Raw genomic sequence first — 22,272 nt, forward strand, 5'->3', positions numbered from 1 at the left:
CCTGCTTATCCCCTCCCTGCTTCCCCTCCCCCACCCCTTTATCTTTCCCCTTACTGGTTTTTCACCTGGAATCTACCAGCCTTCTCCTTCCCACCCTCCCCCCACCTTCTTTATAGGGCCTCTGCCCCTTCCCCCTACAGTCCTGAGGAAGGGTTCTGGCCCGAAACGTTGACTGATCTTTTCCACGGATGCTGCCCGATCTGCTGAGTTCCTCCAGTGTGTTGTGAGTGTTGCTTTGACCCCAGCATCTGCAGAGTATTTTGTGTTTAAGATTCAATTGTTTGACCTTTGGCACATCTACAGTTGGGCTGGGTGTCTGCCTCCTGTACTGTCCGTAATCCTTTCTAAATGGTAGAAGCATGCCAACAGACAACATTTACTGAGGAACAGAAATGGGGGTGGGAGGTGGGGAGCAGGGTGGTGCAAACATGCATTTTCTGGGCATGAAATCATGCACATTACTAGCCATTAATTTGCCTGAGAAGATTAAACACTAAAAAACATTAAACTGGAAAGAGTGCAAAGAAGATTTATGAGGCTGTTGATAGGACTTGAGGGCCTGCATTATGGGGAGAGGTTGGGCAGGCTAGGACTTTATTCCTTGGAACAAAGGGACTTGACTGGCAAACTTACTGATGTGTACAAAATCATGAGGGATGAAAATACAGTCTTTTTCCCAGGGAAGGGGAACCAAAATAACTAGAGGCTAGTAAATAAGGTGAGAGGAAAGATTTAAAAGGGTCCCAAAGGACAACTTCTTCATGCAGAGGCCGAGGAGTATATGGAATGAGCCACCAAAGAAAATGAATGAGGCAGGTATGACAGCAGCAGTCAAAGGACATTTGGAAGAGTATACGGGCCAAACATGGGCAAGTGGGACTAGATTGGTGTGGACGAGTTAGGCATTAAGCTTCAGGGCCTAATTGTGTGCTGTAGCTTTATGATCAAAAGTTTAGAGGCCACTTGCTAAAGTGCTCTAGTCTCACTGATGGCAGATTGCTGCTTTGTAGACTACAGATTTCTGTTGCGCTGTCTGAGGTGTCTTTCAGATGTGATATTAAGATGATACCCAAGCACTCTAGGACATTCTGAAAGGTCCTGTAAAAAAAGAGAATCTTTCTCAAAGCTCGTTTCATAAGGTGGTATCCAAAACATCACAGAACCCTCATCAGTCTGTAACATTTACTTTCTATAAAAAACTAGAGGGTGTTAGGGTGAGGGATAAGAGTTTTAGAGGGGATCTAAGGAAGAATTTCTTCACCCAAAGGGTGGTTGGTACCTGAAACACACTGTCTATTTGGATGATGGAGGTAGATAATACCAACCTTTGAGAAGTATCTAGATGAGCCCTTTAAATGCTTAGAAGTTGACGGATCTAGTGCTGGCACATAGGATTACTGAAGATGGGTAGTTAATGCACATAGTGAGCCAAAGGGCTAGCTTCTGTGCTGTATCACTATCACATTTTGATAAGGAATAAGTCAAGAACAAACGTTACTGTCTGTACGACTCAGTGAATCCAGAGGAGGTTCACAGGAAGGAGAGAGTTAAGATTGCTCTGGGCCTGTACTCACTGCTGTTTAGAAGAACGAGGAGGGATCTAATTGAATATTGAAAGGCATTGATAGAGTGGATGTGGAGAGGCTGTTTCCTGTACTGGGCAAGTCCTAAGACCAGGGGGCACTGCCTCAGAAAAGAGGGACGTTCTTTTAGGACAGAAACAAGGAGAAATTTCTTTGGCCGGAGGGTGGTGAATCTCTGGAACTCATTGCCATGGATGGCTGTGGAGGCCAAGACATTGAGTATATTTAAAGCAACGGGTTGATAGGTTCTTGTTAGTCAGGGTTAACAAGGCGAGAGAATGGGGTTGAGAGGGATAATAGATCAGCCATGATGGAATGGAGGAGCAGACTTTCTGGGTCAAGTGGCCTATTTCTGCTCCTATGTCTTATTGCCTAAATGTCACTCGAGTGATCTGTGAATGAGGTTGAAGGAACTGGAGGAAAGAAGTAAAGTCATGAACCAGATGGCATGAACATCGATTTCTCTAACTTGAAGTAATTACTCCCAACACTATTTTTCTCCTCCCATCCTCCTCCATTTTTCTGCATTCTGGTTACCCTCTCTCACTCCTTCTCTTTTCCTCCTCTGACCTTATCATCTGCCCATCACCACCTCCTACTTTTTCTTCCATGGTTCCCTGTCCTATTAGGTTCCTCCTCCTTTGGCCTTTTACCTCTTCCACTTACCCCATCCCAGCTTCTTGCATCATTCCCCTTCCTCCACCCAACCACCTTCCCCTTTGCCTGGTCTCATCTATCACCTGCCAGCTCGTACTCCTTCCACTCCACCGATCCTCTTATTCTGCCTTCTGCCCCTTTCCTCTCCAACCCTGATGAACGTCAACTGTTTATTCCCCTGCTGATTTGCTGAGTTCCTTCAGCATTGCTCAAAGGAACAGATCTCGATAAGCATGTGGGAGTGGTGGCTGAGACAATGTATCCATTTGATTCAGCTCAGTGTTGTCACCGCTGCTCAAGTTACATCTTGATTACTTCCAGAAGAGCAGGCAACTTTTACCTTATTTAGAGATGCAGCACAGTAACGGGCTCTTTCAGCTCAACACAATTACACCCGTGTAACCAGCATGTCTTTGAAATCTGGGAGGAAACCAGAGTATCTGGAGGAAACCCATGCGGTCACTGACAAACTCCTTATAGAGAGCGGCAGGATTGAACTTGGGTTGTTGGCACGGTAGTAGCATTACACTAACCCCTACACTACCGTGCTGCCTTTACTAGTACAGATAAGAAAGCTGGCTACTCAGGGCGGTCGAGGAGAATTAGTGTCTGTTGGTAGGTAGTAACTCTGCGGCACAGGGCACATATATTTTATAAAATTTAAGCCTACCAGAAATCGTTATTTAAGAAAGGAAGGAGGCAGCAAAAAGAAAATGAAATACCTCAAGGTGCATGACAAGATAGGCCGAAGCCAGCATGGTTTCATGAAGGGAAGATCCTGCCTCACCAACCTCTTGGAATTTTTTGAGGTAATCTCGAATAAGATTGGCAAGGCAGAGGCTGTGGATGTTGTGTATTTGGATATTCAAAAGGCCTTCGATAAGGTGCCGCATATGAGGCTGCTTAATAAGATGAGAGCCCATGGAGTTATAGGAAAGATATTGAAATGGGCGGAGCATTAGCTGATAGGCAGAAAGCAAAGGGTGGGAATAAAGGGATCCTATTCTGATTGGTTGCTGGTTACTAGTGGTGTTCTGCAGGGGTCGGTGTTGACAATGTATATCGATGATTTGGATTATGGATTAAATGGTTTTGTGGCTAAATTTGCGGATGACACCAAGATAGGTGGAGGAGCAGGAAATGTTGAAGAAACGGAAAGGTTGCAGACAGACTTCGTCAGTTTAGGAGAGTGGGCAAAGAAATGGCAGATGAGATACAACGTTGACAAATGTACGGTTGTACATTTCGGAAGAAGAAATAATCGGGCAGATTATTATTTAGATGGGGAGAAAATTCAAAAATCGGAAGTGCAAAGGGACTTGGGGATCCTCGTTCAGGATACCCTAAAGGTTAACCACCAGGTTGGATCGGCGGTAAGGAAAGCGAATGCTATGTTGGCATTCATTTCAAGAGGAACAGTGTATAAGAGTAAGGAGGTGTTGATGAGGCTCTATGGGGCATTAGTGAGACCTCATTTGGAATACTGTGTGCAGTTTTGGGCCCCCTATCTTAGAAAGGATGTACTGATGTTGGAGAGAGTTCAGAGAAGATTTACGAGGATGCTTCCTGGAATGCAGGGGCTAACATATGAGGAGCGTTTGTCGGCTCTTGGACTGTATTCATTAGAGTATAGAAGAATGCAAGGGGATCTCATAGAAACATTTTGAATGTTGAAAGGGTTGGACAGACTAGATGTGGAAAGGTTGTTTCTTTGGTGGGTGAGTCCAGAACAAGAGGCCATAGTCTTAGAATTAGAGGGACCCAGTTAAAACAGAGATGAGAATTTTTTTTAGCCAGAGGGTCATGGATTTGTGGAATTCATTGCCACATACAGCTGTGGAGGCCCGATCATTGAGGGTGTTTAAGGAGGAGATTGACGGGTATCTAATTAGTCAGGGTACCACAGAAACCATAGAAACTACAGCACAGAAACAAGCCCTTTGGCCCTTCTTGGCTGTGCCGAACCATTTTCTGCCTAGTCCCACTGACCTGCACGTGAACCATATCCCTCCATACACCTCCCATCCATGTATCTGTCCAATTTATTCTTAAATGTTAAAAAAGAACCTGCATTTACCACCTCGTCTGGCAGCTCATTTCATACTCCCACCACTCTGTGTGAAGAAGCCCCCCCTAATGTTCCCTTTAAACTTTTCCCCCCTCACCCTTAACCCATGTCCTCTGGTTTTTTTCTCCCCTTGCCTCAGTGGAAAAAGCCTGCTTGCATTCACTCTATCTATACCCATCATAATTTTATATACCTCTATCAAATCTCCCCTCATTCTTCTACGCTCCAGGGAATAAAGTCCTAACCTATTCAACCTTTCTCTGTAACTCAGTTTCTCAAGTCCCGGCAACATCCTTGTAAACCTTCTCTGCACTCTTTCAACCTTAATTATATCCTTCCTGTAATTTGGTGACCAAAACTGAACACAATACTCCAGATTCGGCCTCACCAATGCCTTATACAACCTCATCATAACATTCCAGCTCTTATACTCAATACTTTGATTAATAAAGGCCAATGTACCAAAAGCTCTCTTTACGACCCTATCTACCTGTGACGCCACTTTTAGGGAATTTTGTATCTGTATTCCCAGATCCCTCTGTTCCACTGCACTCCTCAGTGCCTTACCATTAACCCTGTATGCTCTACGTTGGTTTGTCCTTCCAACGTGCAATACCTCACACTTGTCAGTATTAAACTCCACCTGCCATTTTTCAGCCCATTTTTCCAGCTGGTCCAAGTCCCTCTGCAGGCTCTGAAAACCTTCCTCACTGTCTACTACACCTCCAATCTTTGTATCATCAGCAAACTTGCTGATCCACTTTACCACATTATCATCCAGATCATTGATATAGATGACAAATAACAATGGACCCAGCACTGATTCCTGTTGCACACCACTAGTCACAGGCCTCCACTCAGAGAAGCAATTCTCTACCACCACTCTCTGGTTTCTTCCATTGAGCCAATGTCTAATCCAATTTACCACCTCTCCATGTATACCTAGCGACTGAATTTTCCTAACTAACCTCCCATGCGGGACCGTGTCAAAGGCCTTACTGAAGTCCATGTAGACAATATCCACTGCCTTCCCTTCATCCACTTTCCTGGTAACCTCCTCGAAAAACTCCAATAGATTGGTCAAACATGACCTACCACACACAAAGCCATGTTGACGTTCCCTAATATGTCCCTGTCTATCCAAATGCTTGTAGATTCTGTCTCTTAGTACTCCCTCCAATAACGTACCTACTACCCATGTTAAACTTACTGGCCTATAATTTCCCGGATTACTTTTCGATCCTTTTTTAAACAATGGAACAACATGAGCCACTCTCCAATCCTCCGGCACCTCACCTGTAGACAGCGACATTTTAAATATTTCAGCCAGGGCCCCTGCAATTTCAACACTAGTCTCCTTCAAGGTCCGAGGGAACACTCTGTCAGGTCCTGGGGATTTATCCACTTTAATTTTCCTCAAGACAGCAAGCACCTCCTCCTTTTCAATCTGTACAGTTTCCATGGTCTCACTACTTGTTTCCCTCAATTTCACAGACTTCATGCCAGTTTCCTTAGTAAATACAGACGCAAAAAACCTATTTAAGATCTCTCCCATTTCCTTTGGTTCCGCAGATAGCCGACCACTCTGATCTTCAAGAGGACCAATTTTATCCCTTACAATCCTTTAGCTCTTAATATACCTGTAAAAGCTCTTTGGATTATCCTTCACTTTGACTGCCAAGGCAACCTCATGTCTTCTTTTAGCCCTCCTGATTTCTTTCTTAAGTATTTTCTTGCACTTCTTATACTCCTCAAGCACCTTATTTACTCCCTGCTTCCTATACACGTAATACAACTCCCTCTTCTTCTTTATCAGAGTTGCAATATCCCTTGAGAACCAAGGTTCCTTATTCCTATTCACCTTGCCTTTAATCCTGACAGGAACATACAAATTCTGCACTCTCAAAATTTCTGCTTTGAAGGCTTCCCACCTACCGATCACATCCATGCCAGAGAACAACCTGTCCCAATCCACGCTTTTTAGATCCTTTCTCATTTCTTCAAATTTGGCCTTCTTCCAGTTAAGAACCTCAACCCTAGGACCAGATCTATCCTTGTCCATGATCAAGTTGAAACTAATGGTGTTATGATCACTGGAACCAAAGTGCTCCCCTACACAGACTTTCTGTCACTCGTCCTAACTCGTTTCCTAACAGGAGATCCAATATTGCATCCCCTCTAGTTGGTCCCTCTATATATTGATTTAGAAAACTTTCCTGAACACATTTTACAAACTCTAAACCATCTAGACCCCTAACAGTATGGGAGACCCAATCAATATATGGAAAATTAAAATCCCCTACCACCACAACTTTATGTTTCCTGCAGTTGCCTGCTATCTCTCTGCAGATTTGCTCTTCCAAGTCTCGTTGACTATTAGATGGTCTGTAATACAATCCCACTAACGTGGCCATACCTTTCCTGTTTCTCAGCTCCACCCACAAGGACTCAGTAGACAAGCCCTCTAATTTGTCCTGCCTGAGCACTGCTGTAATATTTTCCCTAACAAGCAATGCCACTCCCCCACCTTTCATTCCTCTGCCTCGATCACATCTGAAACATCGGAACCCTGGAATATTAAGCTCCCAGTCCTGCCCCTCCTGTAGCCAAGTTTCACTAATTGCTACAACGTCATAATTCCACGTGTCAATCCACGCCCTCAACTCATCCGCCTTCCCCGCAATACTCCTAGCATTGAAATATATACACCTCAGAAGATTTTTACCACCACTCACAACCTTTCTATTAGCGGATTTGCTTGAATTTTTAACATCATTTATTTTCACCCCAGGCACACTGTCAGCTCTGGCACTTTGGTTCCCATCCCCCTGCAAATCTACTTTAAGGCCCCACCCCCCAATAGCATTAACAAACCTCCCTGAAAGGATATTGGTCCCCTTGTAGTTCAAGTGTAACCCGTCTCTCTTGTACAGGTCCCACCTGCCCCAGAAGAGGTCCCAATTATCCTGAAATCTGAAACCCTGCCCCCTACACCAGTTCCTCAGCCACTTGTTCATCCTCCAGAGCATCCTATTCCTACCCTCACTGGCACGTAGCACAAGTAGCAATCCTGAGATTACCACCCTCGAGGTCCTGCTTTTCAACTTCCTACCAAGCTCTCTATACTCTCTCTCCAGGACCTCCTCACTCTTCCTTGCTATGTCATTGGTACCGATGTGCACCACGACATCTGGCTTATCACCCTCCCACTTCAGAATGTCATGCAATCGATCAGAGACATCCTTGACCCTGGCACCCAGGAGGCAACAAACCATCCTGGATTTTCTGTCACGACCACAGAACCTCCTATCTGTACCTCTAACTATCGAGTCCCCTATCACTACCACTCTCCTCTTTTCCCCCCTCCCTTCTGCACTGCAGAGCCAGCCTCAGTGCCAGAGATCCGGCTATTGCAGCTTGTCCCAGGTAAGTCATCCCCCCCAACAGTATCCAATGCGGTATGCTTGTTGTTGAGGGGAATGGCCACAGGGGAACCCTGCTCTGCCTGCCCTTTCCCCTTCCCTCGCCTGACAGTGACCCAATTTCCTGTCCTCTGCTTTTTTGGCGTAACTACCTCCCTGTAGCTACGATCTATAATCTTCTCATTCTCCCGAATGATCCGCAGGTCATCCAGCTCCTGCTCCAGTTCCCTAACGCGGTTTGTTAGGAGCTGCAGCTGGATACACTTCCTGCAGGTGTCGTTGTCAGGGACACCGGAGGGCTCCCTGACTTCCCACATCCTGCAAGAGGAGCATTCCAACATCCTGCCTGGCATTCTCTCTACGCTAGACAATCTGAACAAAAAACTTACCGGAACCTACCCTGGCCTCTGCCTGTTCTCGCGGAAGTCTGTTGAGCCAAAGCCACCCCACTCTGACTCAGTCCACTCCGATGATGGCCAATCCGACAATGGCCGCTACAACGATGGCCGCTGTATATGGTGGTCTGCTTTTTAAACCTTGGCACGCTACGTCACACGCCTGCGCAGTGCAGACCCTTCGCCCTGAGCAGTTTTTAAGAAAGAAAAACGACTTTTTCGACCCGAATTCTTCCGCTCACTTCTTCAGCTACTTGCTTCGACTGAAACAAGAACCATTGAAATTTTCCCTTCTTAAACCTTGGCGTGCTACGTCACGCGCCTGCGCAGTGCAGACCCTTCTCCCCGAGCAGTTTTTAAGGAAAAAAAAATGACTATCAAGGGTTTATGGGGAAAAAGCCGGAAATTGGAACTAGGTGGGTGAATAGTTTAGCTCATGGGGGAGCTGTGGAGCAGACTCGATGGGCCGAATGGCCCACTTCTGCTCCTTTGTCTTGTGATCTTGTGAAATCAAGTCAATTTTATTGTCATTTCGACCATAACTGCTGGTACAGTACACAGTAAAAACGAGACAATGTTTTCAGGACCATGGTGCTACATGAACAATGCAAAAACTACACTGAACTACGTAAAACAACACAAAACTACACAACAAGCAACACACTAAAAAAATATTGACGGAATGCAGCAGGCCACGCAGCATCTACAGGAAGGGGTAGTCGACAGCAATCTCTTACCATCTCTTCTTTCAGTTAATCCTGACGAAGGGTCTCGGCCCGAAACATCGACTGTACCTCTAAATATAGATGCTGCCTGGCCTGCTGCGTTCACCAGCATTTTTTATGTGTGTTGCTTGAAATTCCAGCAGCTGCAGATTTCCTTCTGGTTGTGTTTTTAAACAAAACTACACTAGACTACAGACCAACCCAGGACTGCATAAAGTGCACAAAACGGTGCAGGCATAACAATAAATAATTAACAACACAATATGCACAGTAGAGGACAGTCCAGGCTCTGGGTTTTGAGGAGTCTGATGGCTTGGGGGAAGAAACTGTTACATAGCCTGGTCGTGAGAGCCTGAATACTTCGGTGCCTTTTGCCAGATGGCAGGAGGGAGAAGAGTTTATATGAGGGGTGCGTGGGGTCCTTCATAATGCTGTTTGCTTTACGGATGCAGCGTGTGGTGTAAATGCCTATCGGTGGGAAGAGAGACCCTGATGATCTTCTCAGCTGACCTCACTATCCGCTGCAGGGTCTTGCAATCCGAGACGGTGCAATTCCCGAACCAGGCCGTGATGCAGCTGCTCAGTATGCTCTCAATACAACCTCTGTAGAATGTGGTGAGGATGGGGTGTGGGAGATGGAACCACTACTTGGTACTCAAACTCACTGCTGATGGTTACTTAGTTAATTCGATGGATGTGAGCAGCACTCCCTGAACGTCTCTTCTGCCCTCAAGAGGGTGGTGAACTACTTGCTTGAATTAAAGCAGAAAGTACTGGACTACCAAACAGGTCAGGTCAGATATGTAGAAAGAAAAACAGAGCAACAAGCACAACATCCCATCTAAGACAGTTCCAATTGCCCACACCCCTCTAATTCCCTAACCATGTCCATGGCCAGTCCAAGTGCCTTTTAAATGTTGTTAATGTACCTGCCTCAACCAACTTCCTCTGACACCTCATTCAATTTACTGACCACATGCTGAGTGAAATCGTTTCCTATTACATCTCTCCCCTCTCACTTTAAACCTATATACCCCAGTTCTTCATACCTCAACCCGGGGAAAAAGGCCATGCACATTCACTCTTACCTATGCTCCTCATGACTTGATACACTTCTATAAAATCACCTCTATGCTCCAATGAATAAAGTCTCAACCTGCTCGTTCTCTCTAATAACTCAGTCCCTCGAGTCCCAGTAACATCCCCATAAATCTCCTTTGCATTCTCTCCAGCTTAATGGCATCTTTCCAGTAGCATGGTGACGAAAACTGAACACAATATCCCAAATGCAAAGTTTCCAAGGTTAAGGGGGGTACATCCTCCACTGGCAGAGAGAAAAAACAAATAATCTGAACCAATATCACAGATGAACGACTGATACAGCCTGACAAAACAAGTTACCTGAAGTTGTAGAGTTCAATATTGAGCCCATAAGTCTGTTGCTTGCCTGGATGCAAGATGGGATACTGTCCTTCAAGCTTCATTTGGGCCTCAATGTGACAGTGCAAGAGGTCACAAAGGAATAGGTGAGAGTGGGTATGAGATGAGGAATTATAGTGGCAGGCAACAGGAAGCTCAAGCACTCGACATAGGTGCTACGTAAAATGATCACCTGAGAAAAAGGGCTTGTCTTGCTGTCGGTTTACTGTCATTGTTCTGAACATTGACACAAGCTATGTTAGCACCGGAATGTGTACGATCAATTGAGAGCTGTCCCCAGCACATCCTCACACTGTGTTGTCTGTTAATGCGAATGCCACGTTTCACTGTATGTATCTGAATCCATTAATTGTACCTGCCTTGACCACTTCCTCCAGCAGCTCATTTCCGGTACTCACTGATTCACTCCCCGCTGTGTAAGGAAGTTGGCTCTCTGGTCTCTTTAAAATCTCTCCCCTCTTATCTGTGTCCTCTTGCTTTAGACTCTCCAACCCTGAGGACCATCCACCTTATCTGCACCTATCATGATTTTATAAGCTCCTATGAGGTCCCCTCTCATTCTCCTACACTCCATGGAATAAAGATTTCACTCCGCACTGATGAAGAAGCATTTAGCCAGAGCAGAATGATGTGCAACTTAGATATAGAGGAGATACTCCAATACTCCTATTGACCTTGTCCTTCTGTGTGCTTCCCAATACTTGAGGCCATGTTGAAGTTAGAAAAAGTCACATTTAGATGGTGTGATCAGCGTGTTCCTCATGCTGACAGAGAAGACATTTAGACAGGTTTGAGCCACTGGACCGAGCTTGGGAGCAGAGCTGCATAATGAGTAAAGGCTGGAGAATATCTCCATCCTTGTTGGGAGGCAACTGAGAAACGGACTTTAGAGAAATTTAAACAAGAAAGCAGAAGCAACATGATTTAAGGTTGTGTAGATTTATAAACCAAGGAACACATGGAAACTGTACTGAAAGTCAATAGGGAACTTTTCTATAATAATTTACGTTAGAATCGCCTTAACATTAGGTGGCTACACTTCAAAAGTAACTCGCTAGAATGCAAGACGGAATGGGTTACAGGGGAAGGCGCAGGAATGGAGCCATTCTCAGAGATGACAATGTAATCAATGGGCTGAATGGCCTCCTTCTAGGTTATGAGAACAAGAGAAATATGAGACTTTGATAGGACGTGGGTTTGCAAAAAGACCCAAATGCAATTTTTGAAACACACGGAACGGACTTCTTGGTGGCAGTGGAGGTCATAGCTGCCGAGGATTGGGTGTAAGCTGTAAATGCTGATTCTCCCCAAATATTCTCCACTCTTTTAGAAAAGGAGCAATAATACTTAGCCTGACCAAAGTGCAAAAGTGCATAAATTTATTATTGAAAATGCAACAGCATTTGGGAAACTACGAGGATTTTGGTCAAGGACTTACGAAAGGGAAACCTTGTTAACCAAAGTTACCTGAATTTTTTGAGGATGTAATCAGTAGAATGGATGGGGGAAATGGATGTGGTAATTTGGACTTTCACAAGGCTTTAAAAGGTCCCATTTAGGAGACTAGTATGCAAAAATAAAACCCATGTGATTGGGGTATGAATGACATGGAGAGAGACTGGTTGGCAGTGAAGGTGTAGGAACAAATATTATTTTTTCGAATTGCCATCAGTCACTAGTTGAGTACCATAGGGGTCATTCTTGGACCACAGCTAGTGAAGCTATATGATAATGATTTAGATGGGGGAAATTAAATAAAATATATCTAAGTTTGTGGACAATACGTTTGTGGTGGGTTTGGGGGCTGGGTTTTGTAAACCTTAAAAATGCAGAAAAGTTCCAGTGAGATTTGGACAATTTGATTGAGTGGAAACACTTGAACCTGATTTAGGATCACACGAACAAATGTGAGGTTATCCACGTTGATGCAAAAATTGGAAAGCAGAATATTACTTGAATGATGATAGGATGGGATGATGGGGATGTAACAAAAACAAGGTGTCCTTGTACATAAGCTGGTGAAAGAAAGCACGGAGCTCCAGCAGGACTTGAGTAAAGGAAATGACTGAGATGCAAATATGTTGTTTTTAAAATCATGGAATAGACTTCTTGGTGGAAGTGGAGGATGAAAACCCATGAATCAATCAGTTAAGAAACTTAACAGTGTACCAGTGCTTGTAGTGAGGGGATTTGAATATAGGGAATGTCATATTGCAATTTATAGGACTTTGAAGAGACCACAATTAGAATATCGTGTGTAGTTTTCATCTCATCAGGGAATATTCTTGCTATGGAGAGTGCAGTAAGGTACACCAGACCGATGGAAGAACTAATGTAAGAAGAATAGATTTCTATTCATTAGAGCTTGGAAGAATGAGAGGGGGATCTCAGTTAAACATCTAAAATGCTGATAAGACAGGATAGACTAGATGCAGAAAGAATGCCTCCAGTTGTGGTGAGGTCCAGATTCAAGGGTTGGAGCACAAGAATACAGGATAAACCATTTAGTACTAAGATTAGGATAGATTTTGTCACCCAGAAAGTTGTAAATTAGAGAAATGTAAACTACTTAACAAATTTAAAATAACTTGAAGGAAGAGTAAATTAACATTTTAATAACGTTATCTTTTACATTTGTGGAAAAAAACAGGGATAACTGACAATCTAAATAATACTTTTATAAACCCTTCTCAGTATTTGGTGCAGTGCATACAAAATAGTGGAAGAACTCAGCAGATCAGACAGCATCTGTGGAAGTGGACATACAACATTTCAGGCCAACTCTTCATCAGGGACTGGAAAGAAAGGGGGAAGATGCCAGATGTTTGGTGTTGTATCTTTAGTTGCTTGATCACAAGATTCCAAGCCTATCGCTGACAGGCTGAACTCTCAAACAGATCTCTGATCCTGATTTAACTTTCCTCTTACTCTCCAAAGACATACAGGTCGGTAAGTTGTGTGCTTGCTATGTTGGCACTGGGAGTATGGTGACACTTACAGGCTGCCCCCAGAACATCTGCTGACTATACTGCTCATGATGCAATTGACATATTTCACTGCATGCTTTAATGTTTCAATGTACAAATGTCAAATAAAGCTCAGAACATGGAATAGTAGAGCACGGGGACAGGCCATTCAGCCGACAATGTCATGCTGAACCAGCTAAAAGGTAAATCAAAAACACCCAAACACTAATCCCTCCTGCCTACACCATTTCCATATCCCTCCATCCTCCTTACATCCATATGCCTATCCAAACATCTCTTAAAAGCCTCTAATGTATTTGCCTGTACAGTACCACCATACCAGGCAGTGCATTCCAGTCATCCACCACTCTGAGTGAAAAAACTTACATAGAAACATAGAAAACCTACAGCACAATACAGGCCCTACAGCCCACAAAGCTGTGCCCAACATGTCCCTACCTTAGAACTACCTAGGCTTTACCCACAGCCCTCTATTTTTCTAAGCTCCATGTAGCCATCCAGGAGTCCCTTAAAATACCCTATCGTTTCTGCTTCCACCAGCCCATTCCACACACTCACCACTCCCTGCGTAAAAAACTTTCCCCTGACATCTGCTTTGAACCTATTTCTCACCATCAATGCATGTCCTCTGATAGTAGACATTTCAACCATGGGAAATGGATACTCTCTGTCCACCTTATCTACGGCTCTCATAATCTTGTAAACCTCCCTTCAACCTCCAACTCTCCATAGAAAACAAGCCAAGCTTATCCAGCCTTAGCCGGCTGGTGGCATAGTGGCATTAGCGCCAGACTTCGGAGCAAAGGCTCCCAAGTCTGAATCCAGCCGGCTGCCTTGCATGCTTTCCATCAGTGCTGGGTTGAGTGTCGAGGCAGCAACTTGCTCTCATAAAAATAAGAAAGCCTGCTTAAAAAACGCTGTCATGATGGTGTCCCGATGACCCCACTTGGAGTTAAGGGCTTTCTTCTTCTTCTTATCCAGCCTCTTGTGATAGCACACGACCTCGAAACCTGACAGCATCCTGGTTAACCTCTTCTGCATCCTCTCCAAAGCCTCAGCATCCTTCCTGTAGTGGGGTGACTGGAACTGTACGCAATACTCCAGCTGTGGCTTAACCAGAGCTTTATAAATGTGCAACATAACCTCCTGAATCTTGAACTCAATGCCTTGTCTTGTGCCCCTGTGCAAACTGAATGGTTCCGAGAGGGTCTGATTAGTTAGTATTTTAGCACTAGGGTTACTGTACAGTAGCTTAATCCAAGTTATAAGTTTGTCTCTCATTCCAAATTTTTTTCAAAACCTCATAGATGTATTGCCATTCCACTTGGTCAAATGCTTTCTCAGCATCTAAACTTAATATTATAAGGTCTTCCTTAGGATGTCTTGGGGAATGCATTATATTAAGAAGGCACCTGATGTTATGGAAAGAATTCCTTTTAGGGATAAACCCTGTTTGATCTGAGTGTACCAATTTATTTATCTGCTGAGTCTCCTTGCCAGTGTTTTAGCCAAAATTTTCTGATCCAAACTTAGCAGTGAAATTGACCTATAAGATCCTACCTCCTCTGGGTCTTTGTCCTTCTTCGGAATAAGCGTGATAATGGCCTCGTTCAGGGTTTGGGGTAACCTGCCAGTTTCAAACGACTTTCTATACATCCTTATCATACAAGGTGCTAATAAGTCACTAAGCTTCTTATAAAACTCATTACCTATTCCATCCGAACCTGGACTCTTGGCATTTTTCAGACATCTTATTGTTCTTACTATTTCATCATTTGTAATCTCAGTTTCCAAAGCCTGACGCTCCGTCAGATTGAGTGAAAGTAGCCTACAAGTGTCCAGAAATGTATGCACGCTCCCCGTCGGTACATTAGATTGAGATGCATATAATTTTTCATAATACTGACGGAATCATCAAATGAAGAAGTTCTCAGAAGAGCCCAAGCAGTTCGATCACTCATACCAACAATAAGAGAAAGACAACTCAGATTCCTAGGACGCATCATGCGGAAAGATGAACTAGAAAAACTCATACTCTCTGGAAAGACTGAGGGGAGTAAACCTAGAGGAAGACCTCGGCTTATGTACATCAAAAACATAGCCAGGTGGCTACACATCGAGGAAACGGAAGTCATCCAAAAAACGAAGGATAGATCTATATGGAAAACCATGGTCACCAAAGTCCGCATCGGATATGGTACCTAGACAGACAGACAGACTGACGGAATCTTTGATTCATGTCTTTGTGTGACATCAACGGAGTGCCCGAGTCTGATGTAATTTTATGAATGGTCTGATCACCTTCCAATTTGCGTAGCTGTCTTGCCAGCAATTTGTGCGTCTATCACCAAATTGAAAGAAATTCTGTTTTGTAAACACAAAGGCTCTGCACACCCTTTTTGAGAGTATTTCGTTAAGTTTGTGATTTAATGCTGAAATTCTGTTGTATTTTTCTGCGGATGGTTGTCGCGCATTCTCCGTATCTAGTTTATGTATTTGTTTTTCTAGTTCTATTTGTTCTGCTCTACTATGTTTCCTTAGGGAAGACTGAAAAGAAATTATACATCCTCTAACTTAAGCTTTAAATGTTTCCCATAGCAGTCCTGGGGGTGTTTCACTATTATCATTTGTCTCAAAAAACAACAAAATTTGCGATTCTAAATACTCACAAAATTTTGGGTTTGTAAGTAGCTGAGGATTAAACCTCCAATTTCTATGTATTTGCGTCGATTCACCCAGCTCCAGTGAAAAAGTAACAGGGCTGTGGTCTGAGATGACAATATTATATCTTGCGTTATCGACTTGTGGCAGTATTTTGCCATCGAGGAAATAGTGCAAAGCTAGTACAGTATATACATTATGAACTCTAGAGTGGAATGAATACTCTCTCCCTGTTGGGTTGAATAGTCTCCATACCTCACACAGATTCATATTGTCTGTATATGTTTTCAACAGGTTACTTGCCTTTGATGGTAATGCCCTTTGATTGGAAGATCTGTCTAAAATTAAAATCTCCTCCAATAATCAGGTTAGTGCTGGAGACCGCTGGTATCAATCCTAGAACTCATCTAAAAAATTTCGGGTCATCCCAGTTTGGTCCGTGGATATTCAGTAAGATAACTGGCATAGATTGTATTTCCCCAGTAACTGTAACATATCTCCCATCCTTGTCTGCTATTGTTGTTAGGTGATGGAATGGAATGGCGCGAATTATTATTGCCACACCCCTAGATTTCATTGGAAACTTTGAGGAATATATTTGGCCTAACCACTTGCCCCTAATTTTACAGTGAGCTTCATTCTTCAAATGTGTTTCCTGCAAGAAGATCACATTGGCGTGTAGCAATTCTAGGTGAGACAGCACTTTACCCCTTTTCACCGGCTCATTAATCTCATTTACATTCCAGGAACAAAAGGTAATGGGATTTCTTGTCCCCTGACTTCCTACCACCTCAGTACTTAATATCTGTATGATAATGTTTTTGATCTGTTCTGGACCTTGTAAATCTATCGGTCATTAGAAATAAACGGATCCTAAACAGCACTCCCTTACCCCTGTCCCTCCCTCCCCCCACAACCCCCATCACCCCCATCACCCTTGAAAGCTGGAAAAAACCAACAAAAAAACATATCTCCATACACAAATACACCCAGTCAAAACTCTAGGAATAACTAGTTGATCTCTAACATCTCTGAACCAATTTAGCAGTTCCAGTTGTATAGATGGTCACAAAGCCAAACCTGGCATCGGAATGAAAAAAAAAACACAAGAAAAACTAGCAAACAGAGATTATCGAGATGTTAAAGTAAGTGTGATTCTCAAAGCTAAAGGCTAGCACCATTAACAACATACTCCTCGTACAACACCAGTTTAGACCAACCCTTATTACTATCTGCGCATTCATAGGGCTTTAATCCGACATAGTACAATCCAAATATAACTCAGAGTCCTGTTTTCTACAGGGATTAGAGGTAGGGCCTCATTAATGTTCGAAACATTAACAATTTCCTACAGCGGAGTTTAACTTGGGGCGTCTTCATTCTGTAAGGGTTTTTTTTTTACTGTGCACAGTTACTTCTCAGCATTTCCCAAATGACGTCCCGCACACCCGCGAGCTTCTTCTGGATCTGTAAACACCGCTTCGGTTCCATTAATTGTCACTCGTAGCTTCGCGGGATAGAGGAGGCCAAACTTGACTCCGGGTCTATCTCGCAGCAACCTCCCGACCAGTGTGAAAGCCGCACGTCGTTTAGCCACCGTGGATGGAGGGTCTCTGAAGATCTGAATCCTTTGTCCTTGATACTGTAGATTCTTGGTACCTATCGCCTTCCGCATTATATCTTCAAATACATGGCAATAATGAATCCTCACGATCAGGTGTGGCGGCGGCTCGTCGTCCCCCAGGCGGGTCTGAAGTTTGCTCTATGTGCTCGGTCTGTCACCGGAGCTTCTTCCAGGTTTAGAGCTTCTTTTGGCATCTGTGCCGCGAAATCTCGTCTTCTGCCCATTTTCCTTCCCCTCTCGTAGGCCCGCGATTCACAGATTCTGTCGTTTCAAACGCCCCTCTAAATCCAGGCATTTTTCAGAAAGTTGTTTAAATTGCCCACAAAGTCGTTTCACCTTGCTTTCCAGCTCTACAACTATGTCCGAAGCTCCATTAACCGACTCTGCTATCTCTTTCAGAGTTTGATCTTGTGTATTCAACTGGGCTTTCACTGCGGTAACTGCAGTATCATTTTCCGCTTTCAACGAAGCAATTTCACTTCTCAAAGCGACCGCTACCTCTGCAACTTTTTCTTCAATTTTCTTACAGTTGTCTGATATCATAGTTAGCTCTGCACGTAGCGCCTCTACGGTCACCAATACCGCATTGTCGTCCATACTGTGCACGTGGCCCTCATCCTGAGCTCCGAGGCGTCAATTGGGCCTGTTTCTTCATTCGTCCCTGCCTCAGCCGTTCCTCTTCGCAGCATTTTGTAGCGCACTCCTTTCTTTCTCTTTCTGGTATGTATTGAAGAGCACCTCCACTTCGTTTGCCTCCCTAAACCTCTAATTGACTGTGTAAATGAAGTTTTAATATCAAATCTGCCGGAGCTACAGGAGGGTGCGTCCCACTTGCTCATGGCCCAACAGCGTCTCCCCCGCCCCCCCCATCACCCCCTTCTTACCTGCTCTAGCCCGTGGCACATGTAGTAATCCAGAGATTACAACCTTGGAGGTCCTTCTCTTCAGCCTCTTTCCTAACTCTATATACTCACTTTTCTGCATACGTCATTGGTGCCAATATGCACCACAACCTCTGGCTGTTCATGAACCCCAGCACCTAGGAAGCCACACACCATCCTGGTGTCTCTTTTAGAGGCCACATAATCTCCTTTCTGTCCCCCTAATGAGTGATCATAATATGATTGAATTCATACTACAGTTTGAGAGGGAGATGCACAAATTACATGTATCAGTATCACAATGGAATAAAGGGAATTACAGAGGCGTGAGAGATGAGCTTCAGAGAGGATGATGGGCACAGCACAGCAGGGATGCTGAGGTTTCTGGGAATAGTTCACAAGGCACAGGATACATACATTCCACAGGAGTTGTTTTCAAATGGCAGGGGTTGGCAACCATGGCTGACAAGGAAAGTTAAGGATGGCATAAAAGCCAAGGAAAGGGCATATATGGTAGCAAAAGTGAGTGGAAAGTTGGATGATTGGGAAGCTCTTAAAATCCAACAAAAAGCAACTACAAAAAGCCAAGAGAAGGGAAAAGATGAAATATGAGGGCAAACTACCCATTAATATAAAGCAGGATACTAAAAGTTTTTTTCAGTAAAGGGAGATGAGAGTTGATACTGGACCACTGGAAAATAATGCTGGTGAGGTAGTAATGAGGGACAAAGAAATGGCAGATGAATTTAATGGGTACTTTGCATCAGTCTTCACTGTGGAAGACACTAGCAATGTGCCAGAAGGAAAAAGTGCTAGGCAAACTGAAAATCTTAAGGTGGATAAGTCACCTCGACCAGATGGACTACATCCCAGAGTCCTGAAGGAGGTTGCTGAAGAGATAATGATGCATTGATCATGATCTTTCAAGAATCACTTGATTCTAGCATGGTCCCAGAGGACTGGAAGGTTGCAAATGTCAATCCACTTTAAGAAGGGAAGAGGGCAAAGGGAAATTATAGGCTAGTTAACCTAACCTCAGTGATTGGGACAGTGTTGGAGTCTACTATTAAGGATGAGATTTCGGGGTACTTGGAGACTAATAAGTCAAAGTCAGTATGGTTTCTGTGAAGGGAAATCTTCCCTGACAAATCTGTTAGAATTCTTCAAGGAAGTAACAATCAGGGTGGACAACGAAGAGGCAGTGGATGTCATTTACGTGGATTTTCAGAAGGCATCTGATAATGTGCCACACATGAAGCTGCTTAACAAGATAAAATCCTATGACGTTACAGGAAAGATACTGACACGGATAGAGGAATAACTGACAAGCAGGAGGCAGTGAGTGTGAATAAAGGGGGCCTTTTCTGGTTGGCTGCCAGTGACTAATGATGCTCCTGAGGGGTCAGTATTGGGAGTGCTATTTTGTGGCAAAGTTGCGGATGATACAAAGATAGGTGGAGGGGTAGGTAGTGTTGAGGAACAACGTGATTGCAGCAGGACTTAGACAAATTGGAAGAATGGGCAAAAAGGTGACAGATGGAATTCAGTGTTGGGAAATGTATGTTGATGCATTTTGGTAAAAAGGAACAATAGTGCAGACTATTATGTAAATAGGGAGAAGGTTCAAACATCAGAGGTGCAGAGAGACTTGGGAATCCTCGTGCAAGACTCCCAGAAGGTTAATTTACAGGTCGAGTCTGTGGTAAAGGCAGCAAATGCAATGTTGCCATTATTTCAAGGGGAATAGAATATAAAAGCAAGGATAAAATGCTGAGCCTTTATAAGTCACTAATCAGGTTGCACTTGAAGTATTGTCAACAGTTTTGGCCCCTTATCTCAGAAAGTATGTGTTGTCATTGGAGAGGGTCCAGAGGAGGTTCACAAGGATGATTCCAGGAATGAACTGGTTAACATTTGAGGCGTGTTTACCAGCTTTGGGTCTGTACTCACTGGACTTTAGAAGAATACAGGGGGGATCTCATTGAAACCTACCAAATGTTGAAATGACTAGATAGGGTGGATGTGGAGAGGATGTTTCCTATGGTGGGGGTATCCAGATATAGAGGATACAGCCTCAAAACTGAGGGAGTGACCTTTTAGAATAGAGATGAGGAATTTGTTTAGCCAGAGAGTGGTGAATCTGTGGAATGCTCTATCACAGACTGCATTGAAGGCTGAGTCCATGGGCATATTTAAGGCAAACTTGATAGGTTCCTGATCTGTCAAGGCATCAAAGGATATGGCGAGAAGTTAGGTGTATGGGGTAGAATGGGATCCGGGTTCAGCCATGATGGAATGGTGGAACAGACTCCATGGGCGGAATGGCTAATTCTGCTCCCATGTCTTATGGAGTCCCCTCTCACTACTGCATTTGCCTAACTATACCCTTCCCTGTTGAGCCTCAGGGCCAGACAGTGTCTCCAGCCTGGCTGCTACTAACATGATATGGTGGGTCATCGCCCCAGGAGGATTCAAAGGGGAACCCTGTACTGACTTCTTAATTCCCTTACCTCTCCTGGTGGTAAAAAGATCTTTAATCTGTTATCCATTTCAGTTAAACTTTATGACCAGCATCAGATTTCACCACTGCCAATTAACTTCATTAACCTCTTGGGTTATCATTTCCACACAAACCAACACTGTCCTAACTCATTACTTTATTGTCATAATCCCAAATAAAAGCAGCAAATACTGGAAACTTACAGGTCAGGCAAGAGCTTTGCTGAGAAACAATTTGTACTTCCATTCAGTAATATTTTCATAAGTCCTGCATATACATGATTTTGCTTTCATCATAAGCTTAAGGTACTGACTCACTGTCCCTTTAATTTTATGCATCAAACCATTGGATTAGCTTTCTATTCTGGGGAAAATTTGCATGCTCACACAACTTTAAAGGAAACAATCTATTGCTCTGGCATTGGTTACAACTGTCAACAGTAGCACAAACCATGAGGGTCCTAGTTCAATCTAGGAAAATTAGTCAGAAGTCTAACTGGATTTATAGGAATCTTACTTCAACGTTGAAATTCACACAATTCTACCATTGATATCTCTCCTGAATGCTTCTAGTCTCCACAGTCTCCAATCAATTTTGTCATGATATGACTTCAGTTAATCAGTACCTATGCACATGTAACAGCTGTAAGTACATAGTACTGCTAGCAATACCAGTACTATGTGCTGACAATGAGAACAGATTAAATACTCTTTTCTTTAGTTACATGAGCTGAGAAGGTCAAGGAAAAAGTATCTGCTGATTTTGGGGGCTGGTGTCAGATGAAGTAGAAATATGGAAACATTTAAATGCAGGGTTAAGACTCAAAAAATAATGGTAAATGTGTTAAGAACATGGTCAATGGTTTGATTAAAGCTTTTTGTCAAGTGATTGTTATATGACAGGAGGGACTTGTCATTGTTTGCTCACACGATTAAAAAGAGATTGCGAAGACCGGGACTGAGAGTGGCACCATGTTCAATTTGCTGTCCCCAGGAAACAAACCCCTTTAGCAGAAGAAATGCAAGAACACTGCTGAAGAACTGTTTGTTTCTTTGATTAAGAGATCTTCCCTTTTCAACTGTAGTCATGAATCGTGCCCAAAGTAATTGAAGACTCTTACATTTGCTGTTGCCACACTAATAAAAATGACGTACAAGTTGTGCTTACTTTAACAGAGTAAACTACTTTGTTCCTCTTCATTGCTTAATAAAGCAATTTTCTCAAACATTAATTGGACCAGAACTATATTGTAATGAACCAGTGTTTTGAAACATGTGAAACCTCAATTGATATCAGGTAGGATGTACAAGTTTCAAGTTCTGATCATTT

Source organism: Mobula hypostoma, chromosome 1 (assembly GCF_963921235.1).
Source record: "Mobula hypostoma chromosome 1, sMobHyp1.1, whole genome shotgun sequence".
Classification (NCBI taxonomy): domain Eukaryota; kingdom Metazoa; phylum Chordata; class Chondrichthyes; order Myliobatiformes; family Myliobatidae; genus Mobula; species Mobula hypostoma.